We start from the raw sequence: 16,572 nt of genomic DNA on the forward strand, positions 1-16,572 counted from the left end.
GTATTTAGTTTTCATCCCTGTTTCTGGCACAGAGATCCTAAAACCTTTGGAATTTCCTAAGTGATGTGCACCATAAAGGTTTTATTGTTATGTTAGTGAGGTGGATTTAGGGAAGCTCCTATGTCATCTAGGGATGGGGGCTGGTTGCCAGGGGAACCAACCCCAGACCCCTAGGCAGAGGAGAGAGCTAGAGATTGAGTTCAATCACCAGTGGCCAATGATTTAATAAATCATGCCTATGTCATGAAGCCTCCATAAAAACCTAAAGGACAGAGTTCCAGAGCCTTCCAAATGGTGATCACGTGAAGGTGCTGGGAGAGTGATGAGCTGGGAGAGGGCGCGGGAGCTCCTGGCTCTTTCCCCGGACCCTGCTCTCTGCATCTCTTCCATCTGGCTGTTCTTGAGTTAAATCTTATTACAATAAATCAATAATCCAGTAAGTAAAATGTTTCCCTGAGTTCTAGCAAATTAACTGACTCAGTGAGGGGGCTGTGGGAAGCTCCATTCTACAGCCTGTGGGTCAGAAGCACAGGTGACAACCTGGACTTGCGATTGGCATCTGAAGTGTGGGATGTGGGGGGCAGTCTCGTGGGACTGAGCCCTTAACCTGTGGGATCAGGTGCTGTCTCCAGGTGGACGGTATCGGAGTTGAGTTGAATATTAGGACACCCATCTGGGGTTGGAGAATTGTTTGGTGGTGGGAAAAACCCCCCACGCTCTGGAATCGGGTGCAGAATCCTTAGATCCCTTGCTTCGTGGGGAGTGTGCACCTTCAGTCCCTTCCGGAGCCCTCAGAAACGATCCACAAACACCCGCACGCTGAACCACGTGGGAGCCCCTTTAGAGGCTGGGGCCTTTCTGTTGCTGCTCCTTGTTGGGTAGTCACAATCGGGGCAGCAGGCAGAGCACGGGCCGCACTCACAGCCAGGCCCTGCCTGGACGGCTTCTGAATGAAACTGAGCCAAGTCTGGGAGGACTGATGGAGAAATTAGAGCTAGGCACTCTCACCAAGGCAGCTCCCTCCCCAGCAGGACACAGGAGCAGCCCAGGGTGGCAGGAGACTGGCAGTGTTATAGCACGAGAGATATTCTGAGACAGCAGCCTGTGCGACTCTGGGGGGATTCCTCAACCTCTCTGTGCCTCAGTTTCCCCATCTGCAAAAGGTGAGAAAGAATATCTACGTTGCGGAGTTTCCATGTGGACTCCATGAGATGGCTTGTTTCTACAGTGGCTCCTGTCTTGGGCCTGGCAGCCCAGAAGTCTTCCTGCGGCCTGGGTGTCTGGCCACGGGGAGGCCCAGCCTTGGTCTCACAGTGCTGCGGGGCATGAAGCTGCTATTTCAGGGGCCAGTTTCTGGAAGCCCGCTGTCCCGCAGAACTAAGCCCCAGGCTCCAATACCAGCTTTATCAGAAACGAAGGCGCTGCGTGTCCCCGTAGTCCTTGTTTTGTCCTTTCCCTCAGTTGGTCTGCTACTCAGGCAGGGAGGAAGGGCTGTTTAATAAAGCTGGACAGGTGCCCAGAGCAGGCACTCAGGTGGCAGCAGCCGTCTTGTGATTGGTGCTGTGGGTATCATGCTTGCTATCGAAATCGTTACATGAGGACTGAGCACAGAAGCTAGAAACAGAAGATCCGAGCAGGAATGTGACTCCTTCAGCCTGGTCCTTGCTTCACCACGAGGGGCAGAGCCCCGCGTTCGCCCCACAGGAGACACGTGGAGAGAGCGAGACATCACCTTCGCTGTGTTGAGCCCTTGAGGTTCTGAGCGTCTCTGTTACTGCAGCACAGCCCCGCCCATCCTGACCGAGACCACTGGAACTCGAGGAGACGCGCTCACAACGTCTTCACCGAGGAAGCAAGCCCGGAGTGATGACTGAGGTCTGAGGAGGACAAGGCAAGGCTGGAGGGCACCCTTCAGGAAGGAGCCACGTTACAAAGTGCCGGAAAAAGAGTGCTCAGTGCACGCGGGGGGAAGTCAGCCCAGTGAGGTGGTGGGCGTGTGCCGGGAGACCTGGGGCACGTGGGGCTGAGTCACAGGAGAGAGGGAAACAGCAGGTCAGTCCCGCAGGGAAGGGCTGGGTCCAGGGGGAGCTGGCAGATGACTACCGGGGACATTTCCTCTCAGGAGTCAAAGCTGCCTTTCCGTCACCATGTGCTCATTTGGGGTCACTTTCATGGTAGGTTTTAACACCAGCCTGAGCTCTTTCAAATGGAATCACCCAAAAGTATTCACAAACAGTCTTTAAGTCTCCTTGGTAGTGTAAGATAGGACATGACAGTGCATCTCAGCATGTTACTCAGTTTTCTACACACAACTGTTAAAATACTTCCACGATCAAATGAAGTTAGGGAGTGATGGGTTCAACAGTCAAATCATCATCTTCTCTGCAGGACTTCTCAGAGCCTTTAGTGTCTTAATGTGTGTTATAAATCCCTACCAGGGAGGGACATACAATAAGCAATGTCTCCCAAAATAGAGATCCAGAAAAACAAATTTTAGTAGAGTATATGAAGGGAATAGTTTTTGCTGTTGCTTAGTGAAGAGAAGGTCTCGTGCCTTCCCTGCTCCTGCTGGAGAGCCCAGGCCCTTTGGCTGACACCCCCAGCTTCAGGGTTTCTGGCATCTTCTCTCCCTCTGGAGAGCAGGAAAAGGAAGAAATTTTTAAATGAAACTACTGCCTTGATAGGTAAAAACGTGCAGGTGCCCACCCCAGCACCAGCCCCAGCCTGATTCCACCTACCTTTCTAGAAACCTGCTGTATCCAGTGGAACCTGCTGCAGGGCCCTGAGAGAGGCCCTTGTTGTGCTGTGCTGCCTTGCTGTATTGATGAGGACACGAGCACAGAGAGGGACAGGACTTGGCTAAAGCCACAGAGCATGGGTGGCATAACTGGGGCCAGGACCCCTGCTCCCAGCCGGCTGCTTCCTCGACTCCTCAGCGTCTGCCAGGGGGTGCTTGGGGGACCACAAGGACTCCTTTAGGGACCCTTGTCTTCAATGTCCAGTGGTCCAGCGTATCACAGGTGGAGTCAGCTCAAAGAAAGATCTGAGAAGAAAAGAGTTTGCAATTCAGAGGCCCAAAGAGGAAGCTGCCTGTGTGGTGGGGGGAGAGGCGATCCTGCCTCTTGTCCTGCCCCCTCCCCCTCCTCAAAGAGCATGTCCGGCTGGGAGGCAGTGTCAGGAGGGATTGCAGGGCGAATGAGGGTCGGGCTGGCCAGGCCCAGCCCCGGGAAGGTCTAACCCCATCTGCTCCCCCGCCGAGCAGACACCTGAACCTGTACGTCCCGAAGGTCTCCATCTCCGGAGCCTGTGACCTCAGGGACATCCTGAGGGACTTGGGCATTGCAGACTTGCACGACAACTAGGCAGATTTCTCAGGCATCACCAGAGAGGCCAGTGTCTCCACCCGGCTGAAGGTAAGTGTCTCTAGAGCCCATCTTTCTCCCCAAATTCACAATACAAATAATAGTAAGGAACATGGAACCCATTCATGAGGAGGCCTCTAGGCCCCAGTCTGGGAGCCCCAGGGCTTGTCCCAGCCCCTAGTCCTACAAGAGGCTTGGTGGAGGCTCAGAAGGAAATGTGACGTCCCTGAAGTCACACAGGAAGATGGTGACAAGGGAGAGCTGCAGTCTGGACGTCTGCCTGCTCTACCAGGCCACTCCGAGGGGGCACTGTGAACAACACATTCGTCGTGGCTGCACTGTGAGCGGCCCCCCACAAAAAGGAACCGGGAAGTGGGGACTTGTCTACACGAGGTCACAGAAGCCTTCTGCCATTACGTTCATTGTCCTCGTCTTCAGCTTCGTGGTCTGTGATTCATTCACGCATTCAGAAAACATCTACTGAACATCTACTGTGGGCCCCAAACTGTGCTAGGCACTGGGTCTGCCTCCATTGCGCACACGTGGCCCTGCCCGCACAGGACCTTACAGGTGACAAAACAGAGAGGACAGGAGGAGGCTGTAGTGGCAGCCCCCTCCCTCAAGCACAGGCTCTGACCCCGTGCTCCCTGGCACACGGGACGTGCTGGATAAGATGCGCGGTGTGTGGGGACTGAGTCAGTACAGCTACCTCCGTGTTAGGTGGGGGTTATCCCAGTTTCTCGGAGGAGGAATCTCTGGCTCCGGGAGGGTAATAACTCACAGAGCTAGGAAGTAGTCTGACATCTGACCTAGGCTCTATTTGACTCAAAACCTCAGATTTCTGAGACACCGCAGGGGTTCCTATCCCAGCTTCTGCCCAGCCACGTGCCTATTTCCAGAGCCGCTCAGAGCCTGCAGTTCCTTGCTGTGCAGTGAATGCGAGTCCCCGGCCCATAGGGTGTGTTATTTAATTAGCCAGTTCTGATCCACCCGAGACTTGATACAAGCTACTCAAGCGCTTTGCTGCTTTCCTTCTAATTGTGATCACAAGAACCGTTTCAGCAGTCAGAGATGGCCCTTTTCCACACAGAGCAGGCGCGGGCACTTTGCATAACCTGAACCCTGGCGTTTACCTAGCAGAGTGGAAAGGTCTCCCTGTGCCCGCCCAGGGCCCGGTCAGGAGTGCCCACACGGACGCTGAAGTCCAGCTCGGGCCGCCAGACCCCCGACCTCCACGGAGAGGCTCCACCCGCGGGCTTTCTGGGGAGGCAGTCCAGCAGCCCGCGTTCTGGAGGCGGACAGGCCTCGGCTCCAGTCCTGGGGCCGCCACTTAGACGAGGAGCCGGCAGGTGACCTTCTCTGAGCCTCCGCTTCGCTGTCCCATCCCTAAAACCGAGGGTGGGAGGAGCCCGGGCGAGGCGGCGAGGAAGGCTCCCAACGCAGAGCGGACGCTCCGCCACCGCCTCCCGTCCCCACCCAACAGGTGCTGCATCAGTCCAGGCTGCAGCTGGACGAGAAGGGCGCGAGGGCAAACGCCCCCGCCGCGATCACCGCCCACGCGGTGTCCGAGCCCCTCACCGTCCGCTTCGACCGGCCCTTCCTCCTCCTGGTCTTCGACCACTTCACGTGGAGCAGCCTTTTCCTCGTCAAGGTTGTGAATCCCACCTAAGGCTGCGCCCCCAGGAGCCGCAGAGCCGTCTGACTTTGGACACGGGGGACCCCACAGAAATGCTCTGGGGAGGGGGAGGTTCCCCCAGTCTGCCCCAGGTCCTCTTCCTGTAAGAAGTAGCTGTCATTGAGACTGATGACAGGGTGTTGAAGGAGAAGGGTGGGGCAATTGACAAAATTTGAAGAATATCAGTATAATCTAGTACCAATCTGATTTCCTGGTTTTGATCCTTGTGCTTATGGAATATGTGGAAGCTAGGGGAAGGGTATACGGAAACTATTATTTTTGTAAGTTTGCAATTATTTCTAGACAATAAGTTTAAAAAGAAGAAATCATGCAAGCCAAAACACAACGGAAAGATGTCCTTAAGGTGCTGGGGGGGAAACGTCATATTATCTTTCAAAAAGCAAAAAAAAAAAAAAAAAATCCTACAAAAATGAAAGCAAAATAAAGATGTTTTTCAGACAAACAAAGGTGCGAAAGTTTATCACCTTCGCTAAAGAAATTTGTAAAGTAGTTCTTTAGGCAGAAACAAGATGATTCTAGATGGAAACTTGGACCCCCATGAAAGAATGAAGAGCACTGGAAAGGACAAATATGTGGATAAGTATACAATGTTTTTAAAATAACTTTAAAATGTAATTAACTGTTTAAATCAAAAATAATTCTCAGCTTATTGCTTCTCAACTCCAAATCCTCCCTTCGTTGCTGTCCTGAGAAATGAACCTTTTAAATACCTTTACTTTGCCACCTGGGCATTGTGTTAAGATTTGCCAGTAGAGGGCGCTAGAGAGACATTTCAGTAGGAGGAGGCCGGACCCTCCTGGTTCCGAACGAAAAGCATTAAATGAAGTAAAGAAGAACCAGATGGATAGAAGAATGGATAGATAGATGACAGATGATGATGATGATAGATAGATAGATGATAGATAGAAAGATAGATAGATAGATGATAGATACATAAATGATAGATATATAGATGATAGAAAGATGATAGATCATAGATAGAGATGGATGATAGATAGATAAGGCATATATCCTGTGAAATCAGAATTGAAAGATACTTCCTTAAACATACATATCCATACCTTTCTAATATACACACACACAAAGATATATATACACATATACACCTGGATCCTAAAGCCAGCATCTTAATGAGAGAACACTAAATGCCTTCCCAGCAAGTCAGGAGTAAGACGAGGCTGCTCGTTACATCCACAACCATTTCACATTGTCCGGGACTATTAGACGTGCAATTAGAGTAGCAGACCCATAGAACTGGAAAAAATGAAGTACAACTGTCTCTGATTGCAGATGACATGTAATATACCTGCATAACTCTAGCAAATTAATGATAAACTCAAACAGTAAAAGAATTCAGCAAGATATAAGGATAGAAAATTAACATGCAAAAACAATAGCCTTCATATACACAAATAACAGCCACTTAAAATCTATAATGGAAGAGAAAACCGAATAGCAACCAAAAAAGATACAACACTTAGAAATAAACCAGAAATGTGTAAAACCTATATTGAGAAAATTATAAAATACTCCTACAAGACGCAAAATTGGACTTGAACAAATGGAACGATGTTCCTCCTTGAATAAGATGTCTCAACATCATCTAGATATCAGCTTTTCCTAAGTTAATTTAGCAATTTAATGGTATCCCAATAAAAACACTAACAATTATTTTTCGGGAGATAGACAATATGGGAGGGAGGATAGGGAACTAGCCCAACCAGATATTAAAGCATACCACACGGATTCTTTAATTAAATCTGTAGGACTGGTACATGAATAGATAGGCAGATCGATGAAATAGGTTAGAAAGTCTGGAAATAGACTCAAGTACAAATGAAAATTTAATATTTGATAGAGGATTTTTAAATAAATGGTATTGGGACAACTGGATAGCCATTTGGAAAAAAGAAAAGGATGAAATGAGACCCATTCCTCACACCACACACAAAAATAAACTAAGAATCAGAGATCTAAATGAAAAAAAACGACAAAAAAGAAACTATACAAGTACTAGAAGAAAACATCGGCAAATTCCTTTATAATTCAGATGTTTTCTAACCATGACTCAAGGTCCAGATGAAATTAAAGAAAGGATTGACAAATTTGACTGCACACAAAATAATTTGTGTTAATTGCATCATCAAAAAATTCATAAGCAAAGTCAAAAGAAAGGAAAATTTGAGAGAAATATTTGCAAGCTATGTCACTGATAAAGAGATGATATCCCTAATATACGGTGATTCAACATCTGAAAATATGCTCAACTTCACTTATAATAAAAAAAGCAAATTAAAACTACACTGAGATCATTTCATATCCATCATATTGGCAAAAATTTGAAAGCTTCACAAAACACTCTATTGGTTGTGTGGAAACAGTCGTTCTCATACACTGCTAGTGGGAACGCAAAAAAGTCCTCTGTGGAAGGGAATTTGGCAATATAAAATGTATTCATATCCTAAGACTGATGTAACAAATTATCACACACTAGGTGGCTTAAAGCACAGAAATAAGTTCTTTCCGAGTTTGGGAGGCAGAAGTCTGACATGAGTATGTCGCCAGGATTCATTCCTTCCAGATGCTCTGAGAGGGAGTCCTTCCACGCTCTCTCCCAGCTTCTGGTGGCGGCTGGTGGTCCTTGGCGTTCCATGGCTTGTAGACCTGTGCTCCTATCTCAGCTTCCGTCCCCACACAGCCTTGTCCTCTTATTCACACTGATAATGCTGATAAATAAATATGAAGGGAATGACGGATTTAGACCATCATAGTAAAAAGCGATTCAGGCAAGAAGATTCAATGGACACTTAATCTGGGAGTGTGGAGAATTTGATGAGAAACAGGATATTTGGATTTGTGTCAAAGTATCTCCTCACCAGTTACTTATTACAAAAGGAGAAGTGGTAGCTATAAGTTGGAGAAATGGACATCACCTTAACGAAGTCATTAAAATTAACATCACCATGGTGAATGTGATGTAATCTACACAGAAATAGACGTACAATGATGTACACTTGAAATTTATACAATGTTATAAACCAGTGTCACCACAATAAAAATAAATAAAATAAAATAAATAAATAAAAATAAATCAACGTCACCAACTTGTGACAAATGAATGTCAGGTGTCTCTGGATGTGATGCTCTAGGAAGGACCCAGCATCATTTCTATGGTATTCCTGCCCCAAATCTACAACCTAAGGCTAATTGTGGGGATACATCAGATCAGCCCAAATCTAGAGAGCCTAGAAAATAGGTGGCCTGAACTTGTCAAAATGTCAACATAATGAAAGACAAAAGCAGGGCCGCACAACATTCCCAGATTCAAGGAGACTAGGGAGACAGGGCACCAAGTGCAGTGGACGGCCCTGGACGGGATCCTATCCCGAAGATCAAAATGCCACAAAGAACAGTGCGGGGCCAGCTGGTGAAACCGGACTATGATTGTAGCTTCAGGTATGGTAACAATATCAAATTTCTTGGATTTGATAATTTGATACTGTTTACATAAGAGAACATTCTTGTTCTCGGGAATATCTAAGCATTTCAAATGGTTCAGATTAAGATAATAGGGGGGCAGATATAGATCTATAAAGAGGAGAGAATTGTAAAACATACATGGGAAATGTTTAAAATTAGTGATTTGGGGTAAAGGGTTATAGGAGTCTTTGTAACTATTCTTGCAATTTTACCTTAAGTTTGAAACTAGTTAAAAATAAAATTTTTAAAGTTAAGAACTGAAATACATAAATAATGACCAGCAAGTCAAAAGAATAATAGGCAAAGGACATAACCAGACTGTTATAGAGGTGCGTGCACGCATACATGGTGTGTGTGTGTTTGCGTGTGTGCGTGTATGCACACGTGCTCACCAGTTGTGGTGGGGAGGGCCCAGATGCCCAGTGAACCGCCTGGAACAGTGTCCTAGTTTCAGGCAGTATGGTTCCTCACTGACCAGAAGGCTCCTTCCTCCCCCCACCCGGGGTCCAGGACTGTGTCCCTGTGTCCCTGGACCTGAAGCTACGTGGCTGGATGGGGAATTTCCAACCAGCCTTGGGAAGGAGCTCGTAAGATCCCGAGTCTGTGTTTCTGCTAGGTGAGCTCCCTCAAGATCTGTGGGTAACTAAGCAACCATTCGCTCCCATCCTTACCCCCACCCTCACACTTGGAGGTAGCACTTTGAATCCTGGGCAGTCAACCAGTCCATCCCTCTGCCTCAGGCTGGGCCATAAATCGTGCTGACAGCACTGGGGACAGAGCGGATCAGTCTGCAATCGTGTCAGTGTCCCTGCACCGGGCGAGGCAGCGCGGAGCGCAGTCTGGGGCAGAAGCGGGGGATCAAAGGCCAACGGGGAAGGGGGTGGGGGCGAGAGAGAGGCTCCCAGCAACAGCGGACATTGACGCAGGCGTGTGCGTGTTGCAGGCACTCAGGAAGCCTTTCTTTCCTACCTCCATGCTAACACCCCTGCCCAAGCTTTCCTCTTGCTCGGACCCACGCAGAGCAAACTACCTGGTTCTCGCTGTTCCCTGAAGCCTGATGATGCCAATAACCCGCCCTGGTGGTTTTCAGATATTTAGCCCCTTCGGTGCCAGGACATATTGCTTTAGAGGCCCCTTGATCTCGCCCTGCGGGGTGGCTTTCAGAAGCCTGTGCTTCCGGCCTGAGGGGAGTTCCAGGAAGGATTGTCCCTTCTCCTCTGAGTTCACTGCCATCCCCAGAGCCCTTCCTATCAGATCTTTCCCAATCTGTCTCTGCGGAGGCACGAGGTGAGCTGAAATCGAGTGCAAACTGGAAGTCAGCTGGCCTGGTTCTCTTCTGGTTCCAACGCTGGCAGGAAAGGCATTATGGGCATGTGCCTGCATTGCCTCCTCTTGTAAAGCCCGGATCTGGGGTCCGTGTCTCCTCTGAGGTTCATTCCGGCTCTAAAATCGTACAACAAATACCATCTGTCAGCGCTTCCTACCAGGTCCCAAGCATTTACCTCACTGAATCCTCACAACCATCCCAACAGCTCAGCCTTGAGAGCCCCATTTTACAGATCAGGAAACTGAGGCAAAGAAGGTTAGGGAGCTTGTTCAGGGTCACACAGCTGTGCAAGAGCTCAGCTACAGTGGCGGGCATTGAGTGACCTGCTGGGAGCCTGCAGGACTCGTGTCCTCACTGACGGCGGAGAGCTTCTGAGCCACTCTTCCTGGGGCTCACGGCCTTGGAAGCAATGTTGTCCATCTCTTTCCTGGTTCCTGGGTGCTGCTGAGATATTCACATGCCAGAGGTGTGGTTCTGGCCTCCCACAGAGGGGAAAAAGCCAAGCTCAGAGAGGTTAAGTTACATTCCCAAGATCCTGCAGCTAGGACTCTGGGGTGGAGGACTTGGGACTCAAGCCCAGGGGTGCCAGACAGAGGCCTTCACACTCTTTCCCATACATTCTGCCGCCTGCCCGTGTAAAGATCCATTTCTGAAATCCGGCAGCTTTTTAAGAGCCTCCTAGATGATCAAATGCACCACGATGACTTGATGGCACCTCTGAAGCCCCAGGGACGCCACGCCCCACAGTGTTCACACTCACGGTTCCTCCCAGACGTCTGGAGAAGCTGACACCCCCCAGCCTGCAGGATCAGCCCCTGCTCCCCGGGTGCAGTGCTGCCCCCCAGCTGCAGGACAAAGGAGACGGGAAGGCCACTGCTGGCTCCCGTGCCTTCTGAGCCCAGCCTCGCCCACCTGCACCCCTCGCCTTGACCTCCTCAGGCAGTGCTTCTCCACAGAGCCAGGTACTGCCCCAAAGGAACACTCTGGAAACTTGTTGGATCACTTCTGCTTTTCACAACGACTTGGGGGAGCACTATTGCATTTCGCCAGTGAGGACCAGAGACGCCCAACATACAGGGACACTCAGGACCGTCCACCACAGTTAAGTGACCCGGGTCCCACATGACTCAAATGTCCCACGGCAAGTCCATATGGGTGAAAACACCATTCATAAATTATCTGGGCCTAGACCCTCCCAGTCCCACACTGTTTTATTTCATATAAAAACACCATTGCCCCCCAAGGGTTTAATCCCCACTGAATTTTCTATGAAGACAACTGCCATGTAAATCAGAGGGAGATTTGTATTTTGCTGTTTTGGAACTTCACCAGGCATGATCCACCACTGCAGGAAATCATACGGCTGTAGTGACTCTGGCCATAGTACCGAACGGCTGACACAGCGCGGGTGCGGGGCACAGAGATTCTCTGGCTGGTCCCACATCTGACGGCGCTGCTGCGCCTTCTAACAGCCCGGGGCGTTTATATACTAAAAGAAACATTATTTTCTTATAATTTACTTTTATTTCCCCTCATATTATAGTTAGAGCACTATTTCGTTTTTAAAAAAATTTTGTGGGTGGGTTATAGTCACTATAAATTTCACTTCAGGGCAGTAAGGGGCACATAACAAAATATTTATATATTAAAAAGAGTCTAATAGGTCTGAGAATTTTTGTGTTAAAGGGTCTTGACCCACCTTGACTCTGGGTCCTGGAGGATTCAGTCTCATGAGTCCATCACCATCGTGAAGTAGTAAGTTGACCTTGAAATAGGCTTTGTGTCACTGGTCGCGATTCACCTGTCTGCCTCTCCCACTGGACTGAAAGGCCCTTGGGCGTTGGGGGGGTGGGGCTTAATCATCTCTGCCCGCCCCCCCCCATGATGCCCAGCCCTAGGTTGGGGACTCAGGAGGCCCCCGTGGGACCCGCCATCGCCTTCCTTCCCCCGAGGTGCTCAGCGCCTGGAGTGGCTCCTCCCACGAGGAGCTGGATCTGACTGGGGCAACTCCTTGAGTGGAGGGACAGACGCTGTCCTGGTGGATTTCTGTCTCTTCGGGGTTGGAGGAGCTGCTGGGGGATGCGGGAAGCCTCTCTCTCTGTCTTTGCTCTTCCAGAAACGCCACCATCTCCAATCAGAGTGTTAATCAGTAACAGTCCCACCCAGGAGCATACTTTGGAATAGCAAATATTTACCACAGGCTTTCAGCTGCAAACCCTAACCTCTGTCTCTGCTCTGAATGAAGGACCTTCCCAGGTACCAGGGTGCCGCTCACTGGTAAGAGCCGGTGGGTTAAAGGAGACCTTCAAACTGTCTAACAGCGAGGGATGGGGAGAGATGTTCTCTTTGTCTGTGGGTGGGTTCCAAGGTGCAGGGTGGGTGTCTGGGCTGCGCTGGGCCCTCACTCCTGGGTGCGAGGGGACAGGGGTGGGGTGAGAGGTCGGTTATAGACACAGGGGCTTCCTCTGCAGGGAAGAGGCCATGAACATCCTGTGAATAGCAGGCAGCGTTGTCTGACACAGCGCCGGAAGGTGAGAGGATGGTGCAAAAAGACCGGGCAGGGTCCCGCTCTGCTGTCCACAGGGTTGCTAGGAGTTGGAATCCACTCGACAGCACTAACAGTAAAATTAGCTTAAAGATTTCTTTGTGTACACTGAATGTGAGTTCTTGTCACGTATGTGTAATATCAATATTTTCTCCCAATCTCTGTTCTGCCTTTTATTTTTTAATCCTCTATATCAAAGTGCTCAAGTTTTGAATTTTGATAAAGTCTAATGTATTAATCTTTTCTTTTATGCTTTGGAGAAATCTTTGTCTATTCCAAAATCAAAGACTTACTTCCTTCTATATTTTCCTCAGAAATGTCGTAGTTTTAGCTTTTATGCTTAAGTTTATAATACATTTTGAGTTAATTTTGTGTATAGTATGAGATAAGAATTGGGGTTCAGTTTTTCAGGTTGTTTTAATATGGATATCCAATTGTTCCAGCACCATTTTTTAAAAACGCTATCCCGTCCCCATTGATTTATCTTGGAGCATTTGTCAAAACTCAACTGAATATATGTGTCAGTGTAAGCCACGTGGTCTTAATTATTGGAGTCTGCTAGGAAGTGCTGAGATCAGGTAGTTTAAGTCCTCTAAATTTGTTTTTCTTTTTCAAAACGATTTTGGCCATACTCAGTTCTGTAAATTTCAATATAAATTTTAGAAACAGCTTGTAAATTTCTACAAAAAGACTGCTCGAATTTTGACCAGGATTGCATTAAATCTCTGGCTCTATTTAAAAAGAATTGACATCACAACAATATTAAGTTTTCCTATCCATAAACGTGGTACATTTCTCCATTTATATAGGGTCTTCTTTAATTTCATTCAGCAATGTTTTGAATTTTTTAGTGTACACATAGCACACATTTTGTTAAATTTATCCATGAGCACTTAATGTTTTTAAAGTTATTGTAAATGTTATTTGTTAAAATAGATTTTATTTTTTAAAACACTTCAGGTTTATAGAAAAATTGAGAAAATAGTACAAAGAATCTCCATCTACCCCCTCACCCAGTTTCCCCTACTAACACCTACATTAGTGCGCCACACTTGTTACAATCAAAGAGCCAAGAGTGATACCTTATTATTAACTAAAATCCATAGTGTTCAGATTTCCCTAGTTTTTATCTAAATGTCTGTCTCTGTCTCAGGATCCCATCTAGCATACCACATTACATTTACCTGTCAGGTCTCCTTAAGCTCTCCCTGTCTGTGATAGTTCCTTAGCCTTTCCTTGTTTCTGATGACCTAAAAAGTTTTGAGGGGTACTGGTCAAATACTTTGTAGGATGCCCCTCTATTAGAATTTATCAGATGCTTTTCCGCAATTAGACTAGGGTTATGTGTTTGAGGGAGGATGACAGAGGTAAAGTGCTATTTTCATCGCATCATATCAAGGGTACACATTATGACATATTTTTATCACATTTTATGTATTTTATTTTATTGCTTCCTGACAGATCACTAGAAATGAGATTTTTTGAGTCAAAGAGTATTTTTAAAAAGATTCCTGATAAACTTTCCCAACTGCTTTCTAAAAAGTTCCATGGATTTTCACACCCACTAACAATGGATACGCCGCAGTTCGTTTCCCTGAATCCTTCCTAGCACTCTCTTTCTATTTCCTCCAGTCTGCTGAGCCCACATAGCCTTGGATGGAATGCTGTAGCTGACGACAGGCCTAGGTCACCAAACAGAAATGATGGGCTCACGTTAAGGGAAAAGTACTCAGTTCAACCTTCCAAGCTATGACTGATCTTTCCTTTCCTTTTCACTTAGCACCACTCTCCTACACTCACTGCACGCTCCAGCCAAACCGGCCTGCTGGTGCTCCCTGAAGACACCGCCACCCACTCCTGTTGATGACAGATACTCTGCATGGGGTGCTATTCCACACTCGTCCCTGCCTCTCAAAATCCTAGCACACTGAAGGTTCACCTCAATGACACAATTGTCTTGACGCCCGTCTTAAGTCCCACAAGTAAATAAAATCTCTTCTCCATGTGAACACCTAATCCATTGTTAGGAGACATTTTGCTCCCATTTTCTCTTCATAGATCAGATGTGGAATTGTATAGTGACATTTTCCTCAGTCTACTTCATTAAGTAATAAATAATAATAACCTAGGAGATATTTCATTCGACCTATATTCTCTGTCCCCCAAATAGAGACGGGGATAGAGTATTTTCCAAATATTTTAGTAAAAGATTTACCCTTATAAAATACACACTTTTATTTAAGACTTTGGATGTTAAATTTTAGGATCTGTACGTCATCAACACTCTCTTGATTCTCAAGGTGACAGGAGGTGGCAAAGTAAAAACTAAAGAAATTAATGCACATAATTAAAACTTTTAAAAACCAGTTCTGAATCAATATTCTTAATGATTTAGGCAAAGAAATTTCTTGGCAAGAAGCGTTACAAGTTCATGAATAAATATCTTCACTTATAGCTGGATGAAGTCATCTCCAAGAAGCCAATGGGACCCATCCAAGTTTGAAGAACGCCTCACGGACATCTATAATCATTTGTACCATTAGCTCCAAATTGAGCTAATTCAAACTGACTTTCCATACACATTTACAATTTTTAAAGGCACTCTATATTGTAAATAAAATTCTCAAACCCTGAAATGTTCCCTAAAGAATTCAACATTTGGTTTTATTATCTATGGCCCTCACTTCAAGAAATGTTGATAACTTCAGTTCAACTGTTATCAAATTCTTTCAGGTTTCTTCTGATAGTCAGTCTACCTTGGAGAACTGCTCTATATACTGTATATGAATGTCAATGCTTTAATATTAGAAAGATGTTCTGTTCTGGCAAATGAAAACCCACTGTTTACAGAGGAGCCAATGAGTGCATATATTTTCTTCGTGAGAATAGTAAGAACACAATAAGAAGTAAGAGGAAGAAAGAATACTCAAAAGGTAATCTAAAAAGGAAATGTAACTAAATGGAAAACAGTGTGGAGAGTTCTCAAAAAATTAACAATAGAAATACCATATGCCCCAGCTATCGCACTACTGGGTATTTATCTAAAGAACTTAAAATCAACAATCCAAAGAGATTTTGCACCCCTACGTTCATTGCAGCATTATTCACTATAGCCAAGAAGTGAAAGCAACCCAAGTATCTGTTGGCTGATGACTGGATAAAGAAGATGTGGTATAAATATACAATGGAATACTTCTCAGCCATAAGAAAAGACAAAATCGTCCCATTTGCAACAACATGGATGGGCCTTGAGGGTATTATGTTAAGCGAAATAAGCCAGACAGAGAAAGACAAACACCACATGATTTCACTCATATTTGGAAGATAAACTAATGCACGGACCGAGGGAATAGTTTTGTTGTTACCAGGGGGAAGGCGGTTGGGGGTGGGCACAAAGGGTGAAGGGGCGCATTTATATGGTGACTGACAAATAATAGTGTACAACTGAAATTTCACCATGTTATAAACTATTATGACCTCAATAAAAAAAAAAGAGCTTGAAGTTATAACAGCCTGAAAAAAAAAAATTCAGACCTTTGAGTATATTTGCTATTATTTACACTAAAAAATTGCCATAGGTCAATATTACAATTTTCAATGAATATTTCCAAGGCAAAAAGTTAAAACTTATACTTACAGCCACTAGAAATTTTTAGTAGTATATTTTCCCTTATTCAGAGTATAATTCTGTGTTGTATTACATAGCACAGAGGTCAGCAAACTACAGCCTGTGGGCCAAATCTTGCCTGCTGCCTGTTTTTGTAAATAAAGTTTTATTGGAACACAACCACACCTACTCATTATATATTGTGTATGGCTGCTTTCACTCAACAACAGAGCTGAGTAATTGTGACAGAAACCACTTTGCCCAACAAAGCCTAAAATATTTACTATCTGGCCCTTTCAGAAAAAGTTTGTCAGTCCCTGGTATAAACTTTCAAATCTCTAATATTGTAAATTTTAGCTGCATATGATCCACGGTGATCCCTACTGTTTTTAACTTCCTTAAAAATTACTGCACAAACACTTAGTCTGTGCTTCAGCAGGTCCGCGGACACGGTAAATCCTATCCTGTCACCGTCCTTTTCCTCTTCTACAAGAATTGAACTCTGCGTCTTGACACAGTGAAGACAAAATAGTACAGTCAAGTATTTTCTCAATT

General features: G+C 46.1%; 1 long non-coding RNA gene across 2 annotated transcripts; it reads right to left on the reverse strand.

The window, feature by feature from the left end:
- Positions 1-7,092: 7,092 nt before the first annotated feature.
- Positions 7,093-11,752, reverse strand: LOC147913878 (uncharacterized). 2 transcript variants are annotated; one of them, XR_015556009.1, is made up of 3 exons: positions 11,565-11,752; positions 9,864-9,981; positions 7,093-7,784 (listed from the first exon to the last, which is right to left on the reverse strand). It is a non-coding gene; the product is annotated as an uncharacterized LOC147913878 (long non-coding RNA). The 2 variants fall into 2 exon arrangements; XR_015556010.1 differs by lacking the exon at positions 11,565-11,752 and adding an exon at positions 10,189-10,389.
- Between the last annotated feature and the right edge of the window lie 4,820 nt (positions 11,753-16,572).

The sequence above is a fragment of the Ceratotherium simum genome, chromosome 24 (genome assembly GCF_057802395.1).
Source record: "Ceratotherium simum simum isolate JZ-2026a chromosome 24, ASM5780239v1, whole genome shotgun sequence".
NCBI lineage: Eukaryota > Metazoa > Chordata > Mammalia > Perissodactyla > Rhinocerotidae > Ceratotherium > Ceratotherium simum.